Here is a 26,469-nt window from a genome sequence, read left to right as displayed (position 1 = left end):
ACCTTCATGTGATGGTTTTAAAAACGAAAGCAAGGGAACACCAAACTTTTAAGATTAAAAGCCAGTTTATCATGGTGATGCCTTCCATGCAGGGAGAGTGAATATGAAAGTAAAATCTCAAAAATCTGAGCCTGGGAAAATATGCCAGTGAGAGACGGATGAAGTGTCTGTCAAGCGCTCCCACTCGCACAGCGTGGGGAGGAGGAGGGAAACACGGCTCGGGTCCCGCGGAAAAGCCTCCGCCGTGGCAGGGAGTGCGGGCGCCGCGGTGCCGCAGTGGAGTGGGGCTCCCCAGAGATCCCCGAGCTGCCTGCTGAATCATCCGCAGCCCATTATCACCTCACATCCACATGCTGCAGGCCTCCCGGAGAACAACTGCAGACGGGCTGCTGAGGGGAAACCAGGGGAGGGAGACCGTAGGAAAGAAAGAGAATCCCAGCCCCCCCTCTATCTTTGTTTCTCTCGCACAAATCAACGCCCCCCCGGCCCTGGCGCGTGTGATACACAGGGGTTTAATCTGCGTAATTGAAGAGGGGGAGAGGCAACGAGGGCCATCATCAGACAGCCAGACAACTCGTTTGCCACGCTGGATTTCAAGAGGTGCAATTAAAAAACCAAAAAAACAACAACTATTAATTATTCATCACAATGCCGCAGCACAGCCCCAGCCATCTTAAACAGCAGCCGTGCACTGCGGAGCCCAGCCTGCAGACCGGCGGGACTCCGGTGTCTGCGTGTCTGCACTGGGGTCTGAGCTGCACCTTTCCTCGCTCCCGTTTTGAGAGAAAATGAAGTTATGCAATCGGGCGAAACAGACAGAGGGAGCCCTGGTTATACGTGGTTGTACTTATGGACTGCAATGTGCGGAAGAATGTGTAGCTTTAGATGCATGAATTAGTTAATGTTGCATAAAGTGTAATGATGTCTGTCTTGCCATTATTTGTAACCACAGGAAAGATTCGATCCTATTTTTAAGGCGAGACCATCAAAGTCCTGCGTTTGCATTATTCATATTGTTTAGGTTTTTTCAAAAGCCTTGTGAGTGCAGCCCTTCAAATGAATGCTAATCTGTAAGTGTTATTTTAAGTATCATGGTTTGAAATCTCAATCATGTGGGATTTTGCAGCATTTAAGTTCAATTTCAAGGAAAGCATAAATATCAGATTGTTTCTATGTCTGCCCCTACATTGCAGCATCTTTATTCTCAGATCTGTAACTAACTAAAAACAAAGAACATTCAACTTGTCAATTGATTTTATTGAAACCATTGTTGCTTTAGGTGATTCATAAACACTGGAAAGAGAAAAAAGGCAAACATATCTGTCAACCATGACAGCAGTGAGATGTCTATCCATCATGCGTGCGATGTCATTGCACCTGCCAAGATGTCACTACATTCGCTGACTGATAGCCCTCCTTCCTCTTCTAATGCTTTTGAAGACCTGATATCAAGTGGCTCTGGCGTTTATCAGTCACACAGGACACGGTGATTATCCGTTTCGGGCCTGCGCTGCACACAATCAGTCACTTCTGTATTTAAGTGCTCCAGATAAGGCTGGAAATACTCTAGCAAACCTGCACCCCAACAGCAGTGCAACAACAAACAAATGAATTGAAAGTCTCCTGCTATCATCTTCAGGTACAGTGGGTTCTCCCTCCCAGATTTCAGCAATGACTCCTGCCTTGAGGCCATGACTGAATCAGAACCTGCTCATAGCCAAAACAAATTGCCACACTACAGTGACAGGGGGAAGACTGTCATTAACAAACCTGTGAACGATGTAAAGGCTTGTGAAGCCAGTGAGTTATATGCCTTTATGGAATCGCTTTGTTATAGTAACAGTTGTGTTTTTGCATGCATTAGCACAAAGTTAGATTTCTGCAGCCATAACGCGAACCATGACCCTCCAGTTGCCAGTTCTTCCCCCAAGAGACGCTAATCGATTGCATTGCTCAAGCTATAACGGTGTAGCATTCACTTGGCTTTAGAGAAAAATTAGGTATAGGGCAAAACCCAGGTCAGTTGGTACTGCTGGACACTGTGCTAGGCCAATAAAGTTCCTCTTACGCAGTTTCCTGGATAATTTAGTCCATTGTTTTATCACCCAACCTCCGTCCCGCAGCCATCTCTTTAAAAACAACAAACAAAGTTTCAGACAGACCACAGTGTTCGTTCATTTTCTTTTCTTTTCTACAGGCAATGAACTGCTGTAGTCGCACTGATTTATTTGCCTCAGTCCTTGTGCCAGCCATGATTAATTCATGCTCTACAACACTCTTAAAATTGAGGCCAGGGAACTCCAGCCTTTAAATTCATACTGATATCTTTCATTATTTTTGGTACATCTAGCCAAAAATCTAGCTGCAATTAGAGAATCATTGGCCACTACTGACAGAGCCAACCTATTTCTGACTGCAGTGCATCGTAGTGTCACACGTTTATTGCTGCGCAAAAAGCAAAGACAGAAGAAATACGCTATGGTTTGAAAAATACACTGCATGCTTCATACAAAATAAACAAGACACCATTACACAAAGCAGAGGTCAATCCCACTCAAAACACTATTCCCAGGGGTCACTTGAATTACTTGGCTGAAGCTCAGTTTTGCAGGTTTCTGAAGCTTGGGAACACCCACTCGCCAAGAGAAGGGGATGTGGATAGTCCCAGAAAACCCACCTGCCTTGCATGTACACCCTACACAAATTGTGTCTCGAAATCGGGGAGAAAATGAAGTTAAAATCAACACTATAGCACCCTGCTGTGGCCAAGCCTCCACCGATTGCATCACCCCTCATGTACCGTAGACCTGTAGTTCTCCTGCCCCGCAGCGGACTCCTCACCGCGAACCCCAGCCTCCTGTTTTAGTGCAGAGCAACCAAAGAAGGCCCTGAGCTTCGTGGCTCAGCGGGAGACCGGCGGCAAACGCTAAGTAACAGGCATCTCCTGCATTCACTGGTATCGACTTCCTTTGTGTCAGTTATTCGCATAATATAAAAGTCAGCATTTCAGCTTGCGGAACGGAACGCAGCACACAATTTGTCTCAGCAAGAAGCAGAACAAATAAAGAAATGAAGTAAGCTGTTTGTGCAGGGCTTGGGAGAGTGGAGTTGGGAACCATTCGCTGCCTATTCAATAATTACAGAGGCATCACTATAACCCCTTATCCAAGCCCGGCCTGCCGATGTGCTGAACAGAGGAACAGAACCCAGTGAAGTATATAAGTCGCCCAAAATTTATTTTATGCTCAGGACAACTGTATTTGAGGGATTTAACCCAGGAGAGTTGTAAAAAAAAACGTCACCCAAAGTCAAAGATTAAGAGGATCACCTCGAAGAATGCCGCGGCTGTCTGCCTCTCCTCCACACCGGCGAGCTTTAAAATGAAATTAAAAAGACCCCTTTGCAAAGCCGTCAACTTTTCCAGATATGACTTTTTAACCCGTCTATTACAGCTGCTCACCGGGCACAGATCTAATTAACGCAGTGGATGTGAATGACTTGGGTATCGGGAATGCCATAATAAAAAGATTAAAAGTTTAAAGTTCCACAAACAGCAGCTACATGATCGAGTGTTCGGTTTTTCAGTTTCAGATTCAATTCCAAGGCTCCCAATCTCCTTCTTCCCTGTGTGGCTCAACCCCCTGAACTCATAAAAACCTTTAGTAATCTTCTTAAGTGCACATTAACTCCCTCCACATATGCCAAGAGACTCAGTCTTGCTCCTAGATGTCCTACTACTGGCAAGTCCACAGACTTCAGCCATGCAGAACCATTGAGGACTAATTTATCCTCCCTTTTATTGATTTGAAGCTAATTTTAGAATTTGGATATCTGTCCTACAGTCATGTGACAATGAGATTCACTTCTTTCCCCAAGAATGGTCTGGCTGTGTGCTCGGTCTAAATATATTGCAGTGTAGGTAACAGATCAGGAAAAATGTGACATCTTAGTCTCCTCTCTCTCATGCCTTCACATTCACGCTGAACCTCCCCAAAATGGCCCTGACATCAGAGAAATGAACAAGACGGCTGAGCGACATTAACTCCTAATTCTTACTGGGATTTAGAGCTAGTGCAGGATGCTGATAAACATAGCAGGCAGATAGTGTCTGATCCGCTTAACTGACACAGCATGACTGCAAATGAGAAAAATATAAATACTAATAACTTGTCTGTTAGAAAAAACTGGTCAGATATTTAAAATTCACTATTTTTGGTTTTTGTGTGTGGTTTTATTCCAAGTGCCTTCTTTGTAAGAAACTACAGCATTCAGTTACAAAGCACTAATAAATATTCAGCTTTACAGAAGTGACTTAAAATGGCATTCCTCAATCAAAAAGCATATGCTGTCATATTTCTCCAACAGGTGCCAATTTCTCATTCTACTGTTCAAATCCATGGGCTTTCTACGAGACAATATGCATTACTAAGAATTTAGTTCTCACAGTATTCTGCAAGATCAATGATAATGAATCCACAAACAAACAAATGAACAATTAGAGTACAAATGAATATGTCTCTCAAAGGCTATATGTCAGAATTAAACATTTCTGACATGAAACACAGCAATAGGAACCTTCCAAACTACATGAAAGACTAGTTTTCTTCTCAGTTGATTTGAAGTTTACTATACAAGACAAAGATTGATGATGAAGTGATATTCTTCGTGTGGCCGATCCTCATTGTAATGGTAGAAATTGTATTACACAGCAATATAATATCAACCAGTGAAATCACAATCTTAAGGATGTGCACCAAGTTACATACAACAATCATATTTCAGTAACTAAAACCTTGAATTCCTCTTCACAACATTATTGAGACAAATTCTGAATGTGTGTGTGTGTAAGGGCAAATATTATCACTTTAATATGGCTGAGGGGTCTGGAGGAGTGTTGAGACACATATGACACTAGGTTTGAGCACAAGAAATGTATATATCTGTCCTAATGTGGGTCGCAGAGTTCAAATGGGGGGTGTCTACTCAGGCTTGGAGAGAAGCAGACTAATTGTGAGTGGCTCTACCCTTGGCGTTCGTCATATAAACCCCCAGAGAGGAAAACATGCACATCCGCAGACATCTGATAGGACAGGTCCCCTCGCAGAGGGCCGCGGGCTCCCTGACCCTCACGTCTCCTGCGCTTCCAGGGGACAACACGGACGCCCACACAAGCCTTGGCTGCAATCCACCTGCTCTACGAGGATCGGCCTTTAGAGGGCAGCTGTATACACACACTGGACAGGAGGGAGAGGCTATCTCCTGCCTTTTTTTTTGTAATCTGTTTTCACACAGACTTTGTGCGCGGAGTCCTCTTGAGCTTGCAATTAATTATTTAAGGTTTACATCTGGCTTCATTGTTGCAGGAAACAAATATCTGCAGCACACAGACCGGCGAAGCAGGACTATTTCAAATGCCAAGTTCACGCCAGCCTGCTTGATTAAAATGAGAGCCAGTGGTTTTTCGGCACACCTGTTTCCGAAAAGGTGTTCGAGCAGACAGCAGCCGTGAATGATTAAGAGGGTCTTATTTTACACTGAAGGTCTCCGAACACACGCCTTTAAACGTTTTTTCCTCATCTGAATACATATCTATACATGTCCTATTGGAGGAGATGTAGGCGACGCATATCACTGTCGTTCAAAACTGCAATTCGGAAATGCATTAGGCAGGTGACACAAGATTAGTAGACAAAGACAGACCACGATCTATGTTGGCAGTGACCTTTAATCACCCGTTATATTCACACACGTCTTGGCTCTGCTCTTGATTTATGAGCAATTATGAGGTCCTAAGGTATAGGATCTGCAGAAGAGATCCAACCCACGGCAGAGGAATGTATACATTCGTCATCTTTCAACGGCATCGTTCGGTGGCATTTATTCATATCATGAAGGACACGCATACTCCGGCACAGATAGACTGGTAACAAAATGACAATGGGCGATATCAATAATGCAACCAGTCAAATGACAATGCAGCAAAAGATAATTTACTATAAGACCCATAATGCAGATACGTCTTTACTCCTGCCATTGTGATAAGCACAGGGTATGTTTGAAGTGACTGTCGATTTCAGACCTCCCTTAGATTGTAATTGAAGCACGACAACCTGTGTGGCAGCGATAAGCTTCTCTATCATCCCAACTTACATACCTTTAAATTTCACATCAGACCTCCTGACTGAAAGCGAATACATTTATAACTCAAATTTTGAACTTTGCTGTACAACAAAAGCATTTCCTAAGGTGGTCTCCTCTAAGGTGATTCATCTGCAGTGTTTAAAGACTTTTCATGGGGCTTGTTTCTGAAATCCATCAAAAACAGTGCTTTTGTTCTTTGGTCACAAGATATCAGTCCCTGTTGCTCATCTCTCCCACCCGGCTAGGAAATACCCAGGACAAGCACTTAGGTGGACTACGGCTTCTCAAATCTCAGTGCTTCAAACCCATATTTATAAACTGAACACCTCGATTTTCCAACAGGATATTGGATTGTTGAGAGCTCTATACAAGCAAGGGTATGATTTTTTCCAATGTCTGAAACACATTAAATTAAATCTGTACAGTTCATTTTTTCCATCAGTTCCTAAAATGTCAAAGGTAGCACAGATTTTATTGTAATTTTTTTCCCCAAAAATGATCAACCTACATCCTCACTCAGGAGCTATACTCCCACACAGATGCCACATCAAAGCTGATTAGAAGTCCGAAGTGCAAATGAAATGTATCGCAAATGGAAATGCTCTCTCCGTGTTCATTGGCATTTAATAAAGCAACTTACGACTGTGTGGGATAATGTTAACAGTGACATTTTCATCCTTGCATATATCATTGAAGGAATAGTTACATGTGTTACTCACACAACAACAACGACAACAACAACAACAACAACAACAAGTAAAACTTTAATTGCAATGTGAGACCTGCACACACCTGCCTTCCTCATCAAGTAAACAACAGACTCCATTGACACAGACACAGATCACAAAACACGCGGGAATTAAAGGTGATGAGAGGACGTGTTCACAGGTGCATTCTTCAGAAATGCATGAATGAAAGATCAGGCTCACGGTGTATTTCAAAGGAGTTGTGAATGATCCAGTTGCATGTGCTAGTAGGGGATGTTCCGGTGATTGAGATTTGTACGTTTTAATGACCATCAGATTAGTTTAATCCAGGCTATCATCAATTCATCCATATTTAGTCAGCACGTTTTGAATGGGCTGCTCTTGTTTTGTGTGTTTTTTCATGTTTTGTTTTTTCTTGCTCACAAAACTTGATCACCTGAGTTCCTCTCACTTGCCTCTAAAGGAAACATATTTCTCCCAATGGAGGAGCGTTCAGTTGAAATGATTCATCTGCTGCCCTGCAAGCCATGCAGTAAGATCCTTCACATCCCTTGAGGTCCGCACTAGAAGTCCTGAGTAGGCCAGTTCCCAGCTAAAAGGGGTTACTCTATTTCTGTTTGTTTCCCCCTATTTTTCTACTCCTCACATATACACTTCTATGTAAGAAATATATTTGAAGCAGAGTCTGACTGTGTGTTATATGCAGAAGGTAAAAATAATAAGTTGGGATGAACAGAGAATTTTCTTTATTCCACTGCGTTTCAAATGAGTCCGTCCACAATTCTCTTTCAGTTTCCATTCATTATTTTTGCTTGAGACACCTTACATAAGCAGGTAATACAGAGAAAAACATCATTTTGACCTCATTTTGACTTCACTTTAAGTAATTAAAGCATATCTCTCTGGGCTCTTACAATTAGACTGGAATAAGTACAATGGGGACTTCACTCAGGGCCTCAGAAAAGCTGTGGCTGTCGAGTAACCATCACAATATAAGAAAAGTAAAAAGTAGGACAGAAGTTTTCAACCCTCCCACCTCCATCCTACATACAGTTATTCTAGAAAAAGGGACTACAAAGACAGTATAAGTATTAGTAATTCACTTTCAGCAGTTTTTGGTGTCTCAAGAGCTCTCAAGCTCATTTTCTGAGCTTCAATTCATAGCATAAGATGTGAGCTGTCAAACTCGTTATCAGATGAAAATCCACGCCCTATGTTTGGTGTCCTACAACAGAAGGCATGATGAGGTGTAGTAAAGCAGAACAGCCTTTTTCAAATTTCCAACTATAAGCACGTCAAACGTTACTTAACCACAGAGGGTGTAAACTAGCTGATGATTTTTTAGTCCAATTGAAGCAGAAAGAAGCCAAAAACTGAAAAAGAATCCATTCCAAACGCCGATCTCTTGACGACTTCACAGTCAATCCCAGTTACTCTTATTCTGCTATGATGACACGTACAACTGTGACGCCACACAACACCCCAGTGAACCGGCTGATCAGATGAATGGATGGGCACTACGGGTATGGGAATACAGCCTTGGAAACAGGAGCAGCTGACTCTGTGGCTCGAGCAGTCAGACGTGAGATTGCGCAGTCTGTCTCATACACAGCATTCAGACCTCTTTCCCAAGAACACCAACACTGCCACCCGGCAGGAAGTGCCACTGACAGATGGCTCATCCCTGCCTCCCTCACACTACCACCAGAGGAGAACACAAAAATACATTCCTGTTCACAATGTACTGGGGTTAACAGACACAGTTTGTTTTTTTGCTGTCGTTGTTTTCCAAAAGGTCAGTTATATGGCTGTAGTTTTCACGTTTTGAACATTGACTGGATAAGACGACCGTGGAATACACCCACAGCCAAGAGGCACCCTCAAATCCAAGCTTGTAATTTTGTTTATGAAAATATACATCATTGACAGAATATACAATGTAATGCCCTTCAGAAAAGCCTTTGAGAAGAACCTTCTCAACAGTGAATCACTTGGTTCTAGAATTAACCCGTTTTAACAGTCCATGAATAGCTATAAACATGCAGTTTGTTTTAATTTAAATTTCATAAACGCAAGCTTTAATTGCCCGTTCGTGCTGCGGCTTAAACAGAGGGGTTAGAATTTCACTTAGTTGAAACTGTCAAAGGTTTATCACAATAAATCAAATATAATCGCTATGATTTCCCTGTGAGCAATGCGGCCAAGGCATTCCAGCAGTAATTCATAATAGTACATTGCACAGCTTTTCCCAGCTAGAAAAAAACAGGATGAGGACTATAGTAAGAGCTGACAGATGTTAGAAACGAGATAAACATTGATTTCTATTGGCACCTCCACGATGGTGCACATATCAGGAGATATGCCCACCCCCTGGGAGATAACGGCGACACTATGGTTTCATTCTGCTCTGATCTCCAGTTACGTCAGTTAACTCGGGATGTGAGAACAGAGATAAGGCAGAGTGCTGACCCCCATAATACACAGACAAGGCAGTGACGAGGAACAGGGCAGGTGGACAGCGGCCGGCAGCTATGGCTCAGTCTAGGCCGAAGCGACAATTGTACCAGAAAAACCAGGGCTTAGCTCTAATAATGTATATCAGCAACTCAGGATTTCCTGCAGCAACATAAAATCTACAGCGTAAGAGTCTTCAGGCGTATTCAGCAGAACTTGATAAATAAATAAGCAAACTTCTGTTTCTGATCATAAAATACCATTTGCAAATATCAGTACATGGCATTGCTGAAATGTATGATGTATATTGTCAGGGTTCACATTTTCATTTACTTTTCCTTAAGAGAGATTCACACTACAAAATAACAGCACCCCCAAACTTCTACTATTCAGTTACTATCCAGAATAGTAAGATCTCTCCATATAGCTCTTGAATGGGTACACGACATTTGACAAAAGTTTTACCATTTTCCTGATTATAAACATTTTAAATGGCATAGACTAACATGAAAAATGCATCAACAGTGTCCCTTGAATCCCAGTCCTGCCAATAGCTACAGCGTCTTTATGGCTGTCAAAACTTACTGGGAATTGCTCACAGCAATGTCCTGGAGATTAATCTCTTTTCCTGGAGACTCCAGAACAATCCCAGGGTGTTGGTAACCCCACTACAGGATGCCATTTTGAGACACAAGCTCATCAAGTCATTATCAAAAGCTGAACCTGAGCCCAAAGACTGGTTTAAATGGGACTGATTTTTTGTACTACAGGGGAAAGCACACAGACTGAGAAGAACACACTTTTTTTCATGGTGGCTACTCGGCAGAAAGGCAGGCTTTATCCATGTTTTTAAGACAGGTGGTTCTGTCTGATGACAAACTACTGCAAGAAAAATGAAAAAATGAAAAAAAAAGGTAACATTTGTCAAGAAATATGATTCTCAGTTGAGAATCATATTTTTAAAGATCTTAAAGTACAGTTGTTTCAGGTGTGGCTTCATTAAATCAAGTCAGAGAGACATTCCTGAGATATAGCAGCAATTCATTTGCTTGGAAACCAGCAGTAGTCTAAACCAACCTGGAGAAAAGCATAATTTTGTTGTTGTGTTTTCTTGGCCATTCTCACAGTTCATGGTAACCATTCACACCCATCTTTGCCAACATTAACGCTGGGATTACTGAAGGTGAGAGTTTCTAACATGTAAACATAACATAAATTATGCTTAGAAGTAAGGATGATTTGACTAATGGTGTCATCAATACTCCCAGACTTGTAGCAAAACCTGAACAGCTGTGAGTTCAATACTACTCATTCCATCTGTTTAGAGTGGAAAAAAGGATCATATAGAATAATGGGTGGACAATGGATAAAAGTATTGTCATCATCACCAACAACATTTTCAACCCTCGGTCAAGTTACTGCTGGAGGGAGGCTTTCCCAAGATCTGGGTCGGTTGTGGAAAACTAATTTATACAATGTGACATCAGCCCAGAAAAGGAAAAAGATTAAGTCAAACAATCCGAGGAATGTCTGCAAAGTCATAACGATCCCGATTCTGCAGGATAGATGGGATCGTGCCACCGTGCTTTTGAAAACCGAGCTGCATAAAGATAATATTGCCTCCGGGGATTCAACCATGAGGCTTTAAATCACATGGAAATGGAGGGAACCATTTAGCTCGACAGCACCTTAATTTAAAAAACTAATCTGTTTATAGTCTGTGCTGGCACTCATATAAAATTAAAATCTTCAGGACCACAGGGAGAATAAAATGAAAGATAGCAACAGCAAAATTCAGGGAGAAGGAAGGGAGAAAACCCAACCTAAATGAACAACCATATGCCTTACAATTTATTTCATAAAAAGCTTTCAGTCAGCTCTTATAGTGGGCTTTCACGGCTCTGGGAATGAGGCCTGTTTTCACTACATCACTCATATATTCAGGACATTCGCTTTTCCAAATGCCAAATACACAGTGTGATCATTTAAAAAAAACAAATAGAGTAAATGCAAGTCTCTGAAAGACTTACAAATAGCTTGAGAAGATTGGGAAACTCTTATAGGGGGAATTCTGAGATTGAATTATATCCCATTCTCTACAAGGGTACGACCAGAGAAAAGCAATACAAACCAGACAGGTAGTGTAGAAATATGTTGTAGTTTATATTATTCTGGCTAGACTACAAGTACATTGTTAATATGATAATGTCAGAGCAGGCATCTTAAACTGTATTTATAAAGGGAAGACATGCACTGTTTCCATTTAGACAATTTTAGTCTTTGACTTATTATAACTTCTGAAGGTTTTCCTTTCCTTAAATCGTATTCACACCTACAATGTCCCAGTGTACTATACATAAAATATTTTTGCAATGGAGCACAGCCTTGCGAATTATGAAATTTAAAAAGCACACCCAGATATGAACGTACCGTGTAGCTAAACACAGATTAACCCTGAATGATGTGAATCCTCCAATTCCGAATGGGCGGATGTGTATGAGTCACACTACAGAGCCCTGGGACTGCTCTCCCTAGTGTGCACCTAATAGCAAACAGCATAAATGAAAATTAATCCTGTAAATAAACCATAAATAACTTGCTGACAGCCTTCCACACAGCCATCTATCAAAAGCTTACAATGATCACGCTGCGATGAAAGCAACACAAGCGGTACGATTTGGAAACAATAGGAAAGCATTCAGGGGAATTATGGATACATAAAGCATTTTTCACAGATCTATCTGTGAAACAGTGTCAATGTTGGAGAGCCTGGGAGTCTTCCCTTGCCCTTCTGCTGGCTCCTAAACCATGACATATTAGATCAGCACCGGGACTCCTGCTTTGTGACGAAGAACTGCTTCATGCAGAAACTGCAATCTGTCACTTTCAAAGCTTCTCACAAAGTCATGGATATGGACAACACTTGGTGCATCATCTTCTGTGAATTTCCACATCAGCCCGAGCATCGAAACTCACCCTCAACTTGTACCCCGTATCCCCTGTACACCAGCGCAGCACTTTATGATTGGTTTATGAGAAGAGATAGCCCAAAGGAGTGGGAATCACTAATACTGGGATTTGGTATCTTTGCTACAAGGGTGAACATCAGAGAAAACAGAAGTGCCCAGCTACTCTTCTCCATAAACTAGACTGGGCTCTGGCCTGCTCATCTACACATCCTAAAGTCCAGAGAAAAGGCTGGTAAAGGCTACATGGACTTGCCACAGTTTAAAATACAAGGCCTTTGTCACAGAAAAGGGAAGGATGGAGACTTTCCTCAAGTCCTCAAAGCCCGGTATCACTAGGAGTCTCATTTATTCCTTCTGGGTACAATTTACAGCTAATCAGCCTGAGACCTTGATCAATCTTCTTCTATATGATGAATAGGTGGATCCCTGCTGATGAATGGCGCTCATCATTCGCTCTGCAACCGTACAAATGGTAGTTTACGGAAAATGGCACATTTGCACACGCACTTGGACACACTGATTGATTGCTTCTCAGGGGTTATCAATCTATCGGAGCTTGTGCTCGGACCAAGTACCCTCCAAGGAATGTAATTTAAAGGGATCACGCAATGCAAAGAAACCCTTTCGAAAATCGCCATTTATACAGGAGAGAGAGAGAGAGAGATGGTTCTGAGCTAATACCGTCCAAATACTTTCATATGTAGAGTCAGCCACCGTGTGATTGCAGCTTCTGAGAGGCAAACGGTTGCTGCAGTGTGTTCACTGCCCTGGGTCAACCCACCTGAACAGGGCAGGGAAAAGGCTCTCCAATTAATGCAGCTTATGACTGCTTGAGAGAAAAGCAGTGAGCATTTCATCCCGGCTCTGATTCAGCCCCTCAATTGCCGATTTTTAAAAGCACACGTTTTGTTCCATAACAGAAAATGCTAATGCCAGTTTTAGACATTCTGCTTTTAACATTTCTGCGATTACATTTTACAGCTAGGGCTAGAGTCCTTCAACTCCCTGGTATCTCTCAATTTTGCAATCTACCTAAACTGTCACTAGGATGAAAGTATCATGTACAATGACTAATCAATAACTGAATGGAGATTTGACATAAGTAACAGCTGACATAATCGTGTTTTCTTTATGGAACACGTAAATCTTTGAAAATGGAACTCGCTCGGTAGATTTTTTTAAACCTTGACGAGATACATGAAGAACGGTGGGGCAAATGAGCAGGACTATCATATACCATGTCAGTGCTGAATGTCTATGTAATGCAGTGTAGGCTAATGCATTTTGCGAATCTCAACATGTCATTGTCTCATTCTGTCACATCTGCTTGTCTATACTGTCAATACCTTATCAAAGTGTACCACAGAACATCTATTCAATCGTTTGGCAAAGTGCTGTGACCTTGTCTTGCTGTGGTTTCTCCTAGCCTGTATCATGATCCACATTTTCCCATAATTTCATTTTTCTACAATCCAAAATTACCCTGCTTTCAACTGGAATAACACATAAAACTTTAATGGAGGGCTCCCTCATCGCAAGCAATGTTTTTATATTGTAATCCAGAGAGTAAGCTGTATACATCTGTGGATAATAAAGCTTCAATAATACACAATGTTAGCAGGGACAGCTGGTATTTAAACTACAGATTATTAACACCTGTGAAATCCAGAGAGATCGCAGAACCACAAGCCGTTCAGCAACGAGGGCTATCCCAATTAGAAGAAAGAAAAGTCACTATCCCACCTTTGACTGACTCTGTAAATCATGGCTTTTGAACAATAAAACATGCTGTTGCGTCACAGCGAGGAAATCTGTCTGGAAGAGTCGGAAAACACGAGAGGTTGGCCAGGTGCCAGTGACATACGAAAGCAGCAAGCCCTCGGAGCTGGATATTATATGCAGATGCACATTATACAAACGAACTTTCAAATGTACTTGCGGTGCGTACATTATTAACTTGGATTAAAATAACCTTCTACGAGAGCTCATCCAACTGTAAGTGGCCCTCGAAAAAGAAAGGGCAAAGATTTTTATTAATTTTTTTATATCCAGGTAAAATCAAACAATTAAAATGCATTTTTCAAATCCTGGCCAAGATGTCTAAGAAGACTTCCTAAACCTCGTCTCTGGCACCCAGCAGAAGACTCTCTTGGCAGTGAGTGCTGGGCTGCAATGCAGATGGAAGCAGTTGAAGCCCTTCACACTGGCACCTTCTCAGAGTATTGATATTGAATCTGGTGTGAGACACAAACAAGAAGCCCTGACCGAGATCATTTTATACGGCTGACACTCGCACTTTTATAATAAATCAAACCATTTCATCGTTTCTCAGTCTGACGCACAATGTCAATTAGATCACCATCAAATACCTTCGAAACCTAAGGAAGAAAAACAAATATCACAGAAATTAACTGACTCAACGTTTCACTTTGAAATTGAAGCTCACACGCAAAGTTGTCATTTATTTTATATAATATATATATATATATAATCCTGTAAGCAATCATCACTCCCCCTGGAGGAAACTGGGGAGGTTTGGCTCCTACTGCCACTAACCGGCCCTGACATTGGAAGTTCCCATCTGGCCTTTGGGGAAGTCTGGGATGACAGGTTTTGGTAGGATGTACTTATTTTCCTCATTTAGGAAAGACCAGGAAGAGTATCTGTGTTTAACCCGAATTAAAGATGCCTCCTGCCTTGGCTCTGGTCACTTCGCCCTGGGGAGGCCTTCAGGGGTCAATATTACAAAGCTGGTTTATTTCTACCTCTGGAGTTTTTTAATTCCCAGACGCAGGTCACAAACTGCAACTTGTTCAAAGTGAATCGTTTCCTCTGAAGTGGCAATTTTTAAGTTCCCTTTTTTAATTAACTGGCATGTGAATCCAGAGAAAAATAATCATTGCACAGGAGTGTGTGCACTTCAGATGTACTAATCTCCCTCCAGTTCTGATTTGTTTATGAGTTTTTGTATTTTCCTTCACCTTGAATGCTCTTGCGGGTTCGCCCTGTCTGCTCTCTCGCCTGCCTTGTGCTTTCCCTGAAGGCACGCACACGCCTAGCTGCTCCGACGACCCCAGTGCAGATTTAGTGAAGGGCATCCAAAAGTAGGTTCGACTGCCCCGAGAGCTCATTCCTGCACGTCTCGTATTATCAGGCCAGTCTCTTGGCAAATGGAGGCTTGGCATTTTCCCTACCCAGCATTTCAAGGGAAAATGAATGATCAAACTTAAGAAGTGCTGTATAAATCCTGCGTTTGAAATCAGTTATTTTTTTGTTCCGTTCAAATATAGTGGAAGAGACACGGGTGGCATGATACATACTTCAAGTTCACATTGTCTCTGTATTTTCTGGTCCGGCCCCTGAAGTTGTTAACATTATAGCTGTCACCAAAACATGTGATGATCCCATTAATTAATTACTAGAGTCATAGTTTTTACATCTTAGCCAGTGGCAAATATGTAGGATTTCCTTATTCATCATTCTATGTTGTCACAAGCCAGGCTGTTTTCGGTTTTGGTTTGTTTCTTCCCGATTCCAGAAAGTGATTTTATCCTCAAAGGGACAAGGCGCCCAGAGACTTCATACTATAAAAGATCATTCTCCATCTAACATGGATTTCCCTTAGCAATACAAGGCATAATTAAGAATCTTTTAATTAAAAGAAGAGAAGTAATAATGTCTTTCATTTAAACGTATTAATCCAGACAGTTCGGGATGTTAAAAATGTACTTTAATAGGCACCATGTGCTGTCATTGATGGAGGATGATTGGAGCAGGGATTCTGATTGGAGGATCATTCATTTCTAGAGACCTTATTTTATAACCCGTCTGTACCAGGAATTCCTTTTTTATGTCTGAAAGCAGCAGGTCTCAAGATCTGAAAAGTTAATGAGAGCTTTCCCCAAAGTGGAGCTTTTCCTGTGTTGAAAGAACCGCTGTTCTCTCTAACCACTCCATTACAAAGAGGCTCCCAACCCTGTTTAGCGTGATGGTAGTGCGAAGCGAGGTTAACCTTTTGAACTCACTCCTGTTGCTCATCTTACAATATAGTGCTCACAGAGATGTTCATCCCTCTGAAGGGCCACGCTTGCAGAAGTGGGAGATATAGGACTCGAAACAGCAGCACTTATAGGGGGAGAAAAAAAAGCAATTCAGAGACAATCTAGTTTTTCTCGCCAATCCGCATCATACGGCGCAACAGCTGAGTTACGCGGGGTATTGTAATTAGCGACAAGTGTGAGCTGGATAACATTGCTGGCTGCCTACACATCACATACCAGAGCCAGTGATAAGAGACACCACACAGTTATGCCGTTGTTTTCTCATTTATTTCTCCATCGCAAACGAGTGGGCAAAAGGCACCGCAAGACATCATTCCCTCGGCATCAGTTCGCTCCTAAATTAGGAAGAGGGACTTATAAGGGCAGACAGTCTGATTGGATGATTAAAGATCTGCAGTTCCCAAGACATGAAAAAGCACTTATGATTTCAGACAAGATATGAATGGCTTCAACTTAAAAATGGAGACCCAAGCCATGACAAAATTATCAGTCAGCTGGCATTCTGTCAACTCACCGTTCTTTCACTTTTTTAGCATAATGCTTTTCAAGGGCATCTTCCTCTTTCGCTAAAATACGAGCCAAAATCTGCATTGTTTAAATATAAACTGAGAATTTGGAAGAATTCTAGACACAACCCAGCTACTTGGCTTCAAAGAGCTTCTTCCCCCCCTGTATGGAGATTTCTTGTGCTCAATTTACAATAGTGAGTCAAAAAAGCCCAGTCAATTCTTACTGCCATAAAATCTAAATAAATCCATACATTTTCCATGTGGAGAAAGCTACATCTATTGCACAATATGGCTAAATGCATATACAGCTTGTATTATGTAAAACATACAATATGAATATATGGATATACACGATTCCCCATAAATACTCCAGTCTACCTCAATGATCCTCTTTCAACTTACAGAAACACAACTTCAAATGCAGAACAGCTTTTAACCACTATTTACATATACATTAAACTTATTGTGTCATTTATAGAAATGCTGACAAAAAATAACACGACAGGAGACGGGAGGCATATTAAAACAGCATTTTAGAGATTTTCCGTTAGTTTGTTTTCAGTTCAGGTACTTTTCGAGACATCCCTAGAGCAGTCTCTCCTTCAGTGTGTTTTTTTTCTTGTCAGTCTGAGAAGACAGAGCAGCAGCCTCTGCAACAGAGAGAAAGGCCGGCCTACACAACCTGCCAGCAGGGAACCGGCGCTCTGCTGCAGACAACCGCAGTGTGTTTGATCAAAGTTTCAACAAAAGCTTTGCAGCCTTCAAAGCCCATAACGGATTTTCTCACAGGTTCTCGGGCAGCAAAATATTTCATAAGCACTCAGACATCCTCTGCAGAACATTAATATCACGCTAATCATTCTGTGTTCAGCTGAACGAAAATCCGAATCACCGAGGTTGTTTATTTGATATGTTAGTGCAACACACACAACCCATAACGCAGAGTAAATCTAATCACAGGGGATGCATTATTTTACCAATTAAAATCTCAAAATGTGAATTAAAGAAAGAAGTCTCAAAATGTTAATTACAGAAGCATTTAAATTAATTAATTGCAGAGATTTATCAGTCACCTGCATCCACACAATTATCATACAATTTGCACCCTGTTGAAATTGACCATTTCTAAATCAGCCCCACTCATTCTGACAAGGTAGTTTGCTCTAAGTGGTTAATGAGTAAACAAGAAGTCTTTTCAATAGCTTGCTCTTCCCCAGGTAGTTGAAATCAGTCATCGTGTGTGTTTTCAGTGCAAGGCGATTGCTCTGCTGTATTCCTGTTTAATCCTTCTCTGCGTTTTTGCAAAATGTTGATCTGAGCATCCGTAACGAGGTAGGATTCAACAACCTGTCTAATTGTATCTTTGCGGGCTTGTTTTGGGCACATTTGCAAGAACGATTTTTATTGAACAGGCAGGCATAGTATCAATGCAGAGCAATGAAAAATTGAATCCCTGCAATAAAATTAAGGCAGTGGAAGTCAAGGAGAGAACAGGTGTGTAATTAAATATGTACGTGATAACATACATTGTGATTTCTTTGTCTGACGCTGCATTGAAAGGGACTCGTTATTTTCATGATGGTGCTGTACAAAACAAAATGACAAAGCTCGAGGCAAGACATGCAGTCATTACCAAACATTAATCCAAATGCACATAAAATACACCAATCCTCGATTTCAGTGTTGCGTACAGTCACTGATTACCTGACAGCATTTAAATTGGTTGAAAAAGGCACTGAGGTAAGAAATGAATTTCAAAATCAAGGAAAATCAGCAACATTTCCATAAAAGCAACAGAAGGATATCGAAGATGCTGTGCCCAATTATTATTATTATTTATTTTAAAGTGTTCTTTACCTGGGGGAATTATGTTTGATGCATCTAGGTCTTTTTATACATCAGAATTTGACAGAATTTCAGCAAGACGTTAGTACCAAAACGCATTCGATGCCAAACAAGAAAATGCATTATAGCCATAATGTTGCTTTAAAGGTTCCATTATTGATTACTGATGTAGGCTTGAGTGTTAGGATGCAGGATGCCAAAACCATTCACACTTTGAAGGCACACTATAGGGCTGCTGAAATACACAAAATGAAGCAGTCAGGTTTTTCTATAAGAACCAGCCAAGAAAACACAATTACCTCCTTGGCGGAAATCTGCACCAGGCATGACTGCAATTATTAGCAGGGGTACGAGATTAATGTATCCTGTATCCGCACAGTAGTATATATACTGCTTAACGTTTGTTAGACATCTAGAATTTCAACAAGTATTTTCAACCCGTGACATTCATTGAACAGCTAAGTTTGGTTCATTTACAGGTTAAGCTGTAGAAAGAGGGATACAGTCAGCTAGACTATAAAACAGGAAAGCCAAGCAAGTCCGGTTCATTTTCCAATCCAGATCTTTACATCGTATAGATTATAATATGCAAAGAGAACATGGATATGGCTTTGACACAAGTAATATCCCACCCTTAAATGCCTCTATATCACGTTTTATGAGACATAAACACCAAAGGATCTGCGACACAGAAATGCCTTCTTCCATGGAACGCAGGGATAAAGTGTGCCATCATAATATAAATAGTGATTTTGCTATCGAAAGAAGAAACCACAAAGGGGATTAGAAAGGGCCTATTGTTCGTCTTGTGTGGTTCTGTCGACTTTATATAAATGAAAAATACAAACACAGACCAAATACAAATTTATTAACAAAATGCTGTGCCCTTCTTTCAATGTGATTTGCTGTTTGCTGAGGAGTCACAGCTTCTGTATGGACCAGGGACAATAAAATGTAAAGCTGCAGTACAAAGATGGTGGGAACAGCTTATTACAATTAAAATTTCAATTTTTAGCTATGTAAAAAAAGGTAATTAAATGAATATAAGTAAAATAATGCATCTAATGTTTCACATGAAGAAAGGAGTCAGGGCTCTGTGCAGATCTCTGCTGGCTTAAATCTTCTGACTTGATCGAGGAAGGAATAATTAATTGCTTTTACAGCAACTTGGTGAGTCAGACGCGTATCTTCTGATGGGAGCAATCATGCTGATTAAAGAGAAAACAAGATGACAAGATGACACACTCAACACTGTGTTTGACAAAACTCTCTGGGAATTCAAGAGGAAAAAAAACAAGAGGTTATTTCCAGCTCTTCGGAAAAGACGGGATGGTGGTGGGGAAACTGCGACGGACTGCAAAGCCTTTGACCGAGGTGTCTCCCTTGGCTTGTAGCCAGGATTACTGGAAATAGAAATTTATTTCAATCTACTGACTGTTCATCAGATTAACATTAATTTCTACAGTCACTGCTTTTGGAATATATGGTGTACATCAGATGGAAATCCAAATACGTCTTGATTGATGCGGTCATATGTGGCAGAAATAGACAGAGAGATAGAGAGAGACAGAGAGAGACAGAGGAAGACTGAGTGAGATAGAGGAAGTCCAGAAGACAGAGAGATTACAACGGCTATCCTTAAAAATGTCTGGAAGTATTGCATACTGAGGAGTCTTTTACTCTTTCTGTGAAAGACGTCCTAAAGTATCTTCCCTGAGGGGTTCATGAAGAAGTCTCAGAGGTTTTCTTGCAAGAATCCTTAAGGGTATAAATAATAGTACTGAATTTTAACAGATGAAATCCACAGAATGCACTTCTGTAAAGATCACAGTGTTACTATATGACTCACGTCTCATCTACAATTTCAGTGAAGCACCATCGGTGAGAATTATTTTTGGCCGTGTCCTGAGTAAAGACGTCCTCTTCCCTGACCTTCTGAATTGCCAACACCAGATATGTCCTGAGTGAAAGGAGATTTTGTGTTGGAGTCTCAGCTGGCTTTAACACAAAAGAAAAATCCTTGAAATTCCCCCTTTAGAAAATAGTTGAGCGCTGAATTATTTGTGTCAATTACACAATTTACACTCAACAGGTAAAGAAAGGGTTCACAGCAAAGAGCACGTAAATAGCTCTGCAGCCCAGTGGATAAAGCTGGCCTTGGGAGAAGGGTTCTGATTCTCTGTTGTACCACATGGACTGCAGCTTCGGCAACGCGATGGGCAAGAGGTTCCTCGGCTGATGATTTGATTCACCACTGAGATGGGAATCTTCACATCACTCCAGGCGGCACTGCAGCTGTCGAGTAAGATGATGGCGATGGATTATTCTGGCCGGCTGCACCAATAACAAACCTCTCGACTTACAAATAGGCTGCTCAGGGTTGCAGGGAGCTTTTATTCCATCACCACCTCTGAGTGACTCACGCTCACCATATGCCCTCCTTCAAAGCAAGCTGGATAATGCCACACTATGACCACCACGTACAGGTTTCATTTACCTGTGAGCAGCACTGTCCCAGAGTTCAGCTAAAGCACCCAAGCATAGCAACCAGGGAAGCAGCTAATAGTCACTGCACTGCAAATTCATCATAAACCTGTTGTCAAACTCTACCTGAGGACAGCAAAGATCTCTAGCCACTTGAAGAGGAATAAATCCTCCCGGCCTGGGTTTTAATTTCTGCAAGCAAAATCGGTTTCCCTCGGCAGCAAAGGAACGTTCTTCACTAGAAAGGAGCTGATCTGCATAAATATCTTGATGAAAACAAATATGTACGGCATGCTTCAACACGCCAACTGCACAAGAAGATGAAAAGCTTACAAAGACCCTTCTCTCAACAATCATCATAATTTTCTCTGAATGTGATTTAGTTACAATTCTGTTCGGAGGCATCTTTTCCAATGGAACTGACCAATCAGAATGCTTGTGGGGGTTCTCTCTCTCTTTCACATTCCTGGCCGGGGTCAGTCTGTATAAAAAAAATCTCAGCCCACCAGTTCTCCTTGGAAATGGCAGGATGAAAACCCATAGCCCATAACAGACTTTCACAACATGGATCTGCAAGCATCCACAAAGCATGTGTGCGCAGCCAACTTGGTCACCAGCCGTAAGGCTTCCTAGACAAGGCAATAAATATGCCAGTTGCATCCCAGTGGAATGGGCAGTGGCAGGTCGATTTAGTTCACACACTTATGTAAAATAGCTTTTCTCTCTCCATGTCTATGCCTCTCCACCTCTACAGAGGCAAACCACCATGCACATAAGTGCACACAGAGAGTCTACAGCCACAGAAATCAATCGACACGATGGTCATGAGCAGCCCACACACCTCCCACATGTTACAGAATGCTCTTTGGTTTTAACCCTCAAGTTCCCATGATCCCAAATGACGAGGAAATGAAAGTGTTTGTTCTCCGAGTACATGGATAACACAGTGAGTCACTGCGCTTTAGGGGGTTGAATTAATCTAAGAAAATCACTTTGCCACACTAAGGATTAACCTTCAGCCAGAGAAAACAAATCAGGTTTGGTCTTAGATACAGCCCTGTGATCGAATGCAAAAAAAAAAAAAAAGTGAAATAATTTGAGCAGAATTCTTTCCTGTTTGCGATTTAATACAGATTCTGTTTTCCCATCTGTTAAATATGCATCTGTCATTTAGGAAATGTCAAATTGGTGAAAGGAAAATGGGTTTCAACAACAACAAAAATACAAAATTGTTATATTTTAATCAATGTATATAACAAACATGATTGGACACATACAAAGCACAAGGACAGACAGACAGATACCTATCAGAGACAGTAGTGTGGGTGTTTAGTTTTAAATTAAATTTAGGTTATGCAATGTGATGCCTACCACACAAATTAATTAAAACACATCAAGTGTCTCTCTAATGACATTTTAAGCAGCACTATGGCAGCAATGACTGTTCAGTATCTGAAGCTGCTGGATGAATTTGATCACTTCACCCTACAACACACATGGTGGACAGCAGTTCCCACCTACTCCTTTTCGCCAGCCTGTTTAAAAATGGAGTAGAGCTTACCCACTTCGAGATGCATTAACATTGCTTCATAAGCTAAAACGTAAATTTTGTCGCATTTGTGTATGTGTATGTGAGTGTGTGTTTGTTTTGTTTTTACCAGTGCACTCTGGAGAACCCTGTCACCTCCTAGACTTCTGCCAGGATAAAGCGTGTATTTGCATACAACGTGTAACTCATGGCATCCTAATGCATCATGATGATAACTTGCACAAAAGCTCATCGGGATCATGGTATGTATCGTTGTGTCGTGGTGTGTTACTTCATTACAAACCTGTAGCCTAGATAACAACCATTTGGCTTTGGTTTCTGAATACACATGAGTGCGGCTCTCTGTATCTGTGTCCTGAGAATCCATTATGATTTGCCACCATGTGATACATCTTTCAAGAGCTCAAGGGAGCAGGACGTCTGTGCATTTTCATAACTTATCAGCAAACCAGAGCCCTTGCTCACCCTATCTTTGTGCATCTTTTGCTGATCTTTCACATCCTGGGAAGAGCCTGTGTATACAATGCAGGTTTAATCAAACACTTACACAGCCATCTCTTATTTCCCGTTCTCTCCAGGCGCCTCAGGCCAGAGTAAAAATACATGCAGGACCTTTGCTAGTATCAGGAAAGTCTAGACAAACTAGAATTGTTAACCATGCAATGTTTAATTTATGTTGTAGCCCCCAAAACAGGTTTCTCATTAGCTGTTAAGTCTTGAAATTAAGAAAATGGCCAATTAATTTGTGTTCCCTGCATCAGAGGGTGTGGTATGAAATGTCTGCAATACTTCATACATTATGATCCATTGTGATATTTACCATCACTTTTATTGGCATGTTTGCACTGGTGAGCAGGACTGCATAGCGATTCCTTTGATGCATGAAGAAGGATTTGCTTTCTCAGCCGCCACTCTGCCCACCTGCCATTACTTAATGAATTTCCTGCATTCTGATATTCTACCCGTCATTTCATATCACCACAATATTACCATTTTCAAACCTACTAAATTAAAGTGGGCTACAACTTGGACTGGAGCAAAAAGATTAAAATCCCCTCCAAGTATCACATGGCAATGCGCAGCCAAGACCTCTGAATGTTTATGCCGTTTGTGTACAGCATGCAAATATGACAAAAGATCACTCTTGTGACTGTGGCGCTCACTTCACCCAGTGTAATCAACAGATAAACACATATCGGAGGCGTTATACATGTTTAAAGACAGAGAAAGGATCCATTAGGATTAAGATTTACTTATGCAAAACACTGTTTATTTTCAAAAATATAAACATCCACACAAATCTGAGTAAGAAGACTTAAAAACAGTATCTATATCATGTCTTTAGATATGCCAAGAGAAGGATGCTCCCACTGTCTCCTCTCTGTCTCTCTGGCCCTGCACAGCCCTTTGCTGCACTTGCATCCTAAGCAGCTGCAGTGACCGCAGCCTGTCTCTCCACAACTCTGACCCAGACAGGCCAGCTCGACTGCTGCATTCCCCCTGCATTGTGAACACACCGCCCGGCTCTCCAATCATCCATCAGCTTCAGCCACAACACCACGACAGCGACCACCACGGCCACCTCCCCCCCGCTCATGTCAGTTAAACGAGCCCTAATTAAAAAGCAAAATAGCACTATATCAAGAGAGTGCATCAGCCCGTGGTGAGATAAGGAGTGAGGCCAGTTAGTAACTGACCTGTAGGGCTTATCTCTGTCTGTCAGATGACAAGACACCCGGGCTGCCCATACTAAAACAACAAAACTAAAAAAAACACCTCCTGCTGTAATTAACGCAAGCAGAGGACATCCCAGGGGTAGAAAGCCAAAAATCTGCTTAAGCAAAAAAGTAAAAATGAACTGTATAATTGTTACAATGCTTTTTATACATCAATTGTTACTATGGAAGGGTTAGGATCAATAGTTTTCAACCCAACTGTAATCTGTAAGGAGGAAGCTGTTGCTTTCTGTGATGACATCATGGAGTGACATCATGGAGTGCTCAATACTGACTTAAGAAACAGGTAGCATACATTCTAAGGCATGACGTTAAAAATACAGATCATAATCTTATAATCGTTGGTTATAATCATAGCTTGGGCTCCAATTTAATACACTTGTGAAGACTAAGGCAAACAGAGAGCTGGCAGCCAGTAACATGCCTGGAATTCACAGTGGATCACAGAAAAGATTTAGTCCTAGTCTGTGTTTAACATTAAAAGGCTACTATATCCAACTTTTTAATTATGTAGCAGATACATACAAATTAATAACGAAATGAAGAAATAATAATTTCTTAAAAACCTATAAATATCATTCCAGCTCTTACCTTTTTTTCCTCTCCAAGTGTTTGTGATGAACACCAGACCAAACTCAAACCCTTATCTATGCACTGCATAAGTGGGGCAGAAACAGCGTTGTCTACATTCTCCACAAATGGCTTCCCTGCATGTCTGCATTGTACCCCCGCACAGAACAGATAGGGGCTTTGTGTTGGGAATGGATCTAAATTCAATCCAAAGCAATTAATCTATATCTCACACCGCTTTCCACAGGAAAACGTACAGTGTTTGCAAAAAGACACACAATGGCTTTGTGTAGAATAACCACATTAAGCACATTGTGAGCACAAAAGGCAAAAAAAATGATCTACGGAGTTCATGGGAAAAGCCCTGCAGACCCATTCAATGTCCTTTAATGGGGCAGAATATATATAGGAATTTTCTTTTTGCTGTAACATATTTTCCATTATCTTTTCTCTCTCCAAGTTGACAACAATAACCGCAACCCCCCAAATCTAAAAAACCTAAATCAAAAGAAAACGACTTTTAGTAGAAAACACAAGCACACTGAAATCCATGACAATACTAACTTAGACACGGCTTTGTTTTCCCTCACACAAAAAAGGGGGAAGGTCACGTGTACTTAACACTTGTCCCTGTGCAAAGGCTTTCATGAGCTGCGAAACACACAGGGGTTAAAGACCTCCAAAGCACTTAAAGGTTAATTGCACAAGGTACAGCAGAAGGATAAAACAAAGAACCCAAGGAGGAGCTGTAATGTATTCAGTAAAGTGGAGAGTGTGCCACAAAAAACAGCTTTGAAATGCCTTGTATTGTTCCATAGCCACTAAAAATAACTGTCCACATGTCAGTGAAGTATGAGGCAAAGATATTGTCCCCATTACTCAATTTCCCTCTCGCTTTTTAAAATGTAGGTTGCGGTGACTATCGAGGGTCAAACAGAAGCAAAGTTTCTTTCAAATTGCGCGCAGTCTGCTCGGTCTTAGGAAAGAGCTCTCAATTCTAACAAGGCACAAATATAACATGTACCAACACTTGTAAATGTGGGGATATACAGTTAGGTCCATAAATATTTGGACAGTGACACAATTGTCATCATTTTGGCTCTGTATGCCACCACACCAGATCTGAAAGGAAACAATCAAGATGTGCTGTAAGTGTAGACTTTCATCTGAGGGTAGGTACATCCAAATTGAACGGTGCACGAATTACACCCATTTTTATATGCGGTTCACCCAATTTTAGGGGATAAAAAGTATTTGGACAAACTAACATAATCATGAATTAAAGTGTGAGTTTCAATACAGGGTGGCAAATCCTTTGCAGTCAATGACTGCCTGAAGTCTGGAACCCATAGACATCACCAGATGCTGCGTTTCTTCCCTGATGATGCTCTGCCAGGCCTGCACTGCAGCTGTCTTTAGTTCCTGCTTGTTCTTGGGGCATTTT

General features: G+C 41.3%; 1 protein-coding gene across 6 annotated transcripts in view; it reads right to left on the bottom strand.

The window, feature by feature from the left end:
* The window catches only part of ryr2a (ryanodine receptor 2a (cardiac)), a 139,747-nt gene that overhangs the window by 101,275 nt on the left and 12,003 nt on the right, over positions 1–26,469 (bottom strand). The window lies entirely within an intron of this gene.

The sequence above is a fragment of the Amia ocellicauda genome, chromosome 23 (genome assembly GCF_036373705.1).
Source record: "Amia ocellicauda isolate fAmiCal2 chromosome 23, fAmiCal2.hap1, whole genome shotgun sequence".
Taxonomy (NCBI): domain Eukaryota; kingdom Metazoa; phylum Chordata; class Actinopteri; order Amiiformes; family Amiidae; genus Amia; species Amia ocellicauda.
Note: the sequence above shows the minus strand (reverse complement) of the source record. Positions and strands in the feature narration are given on the sequence as shown.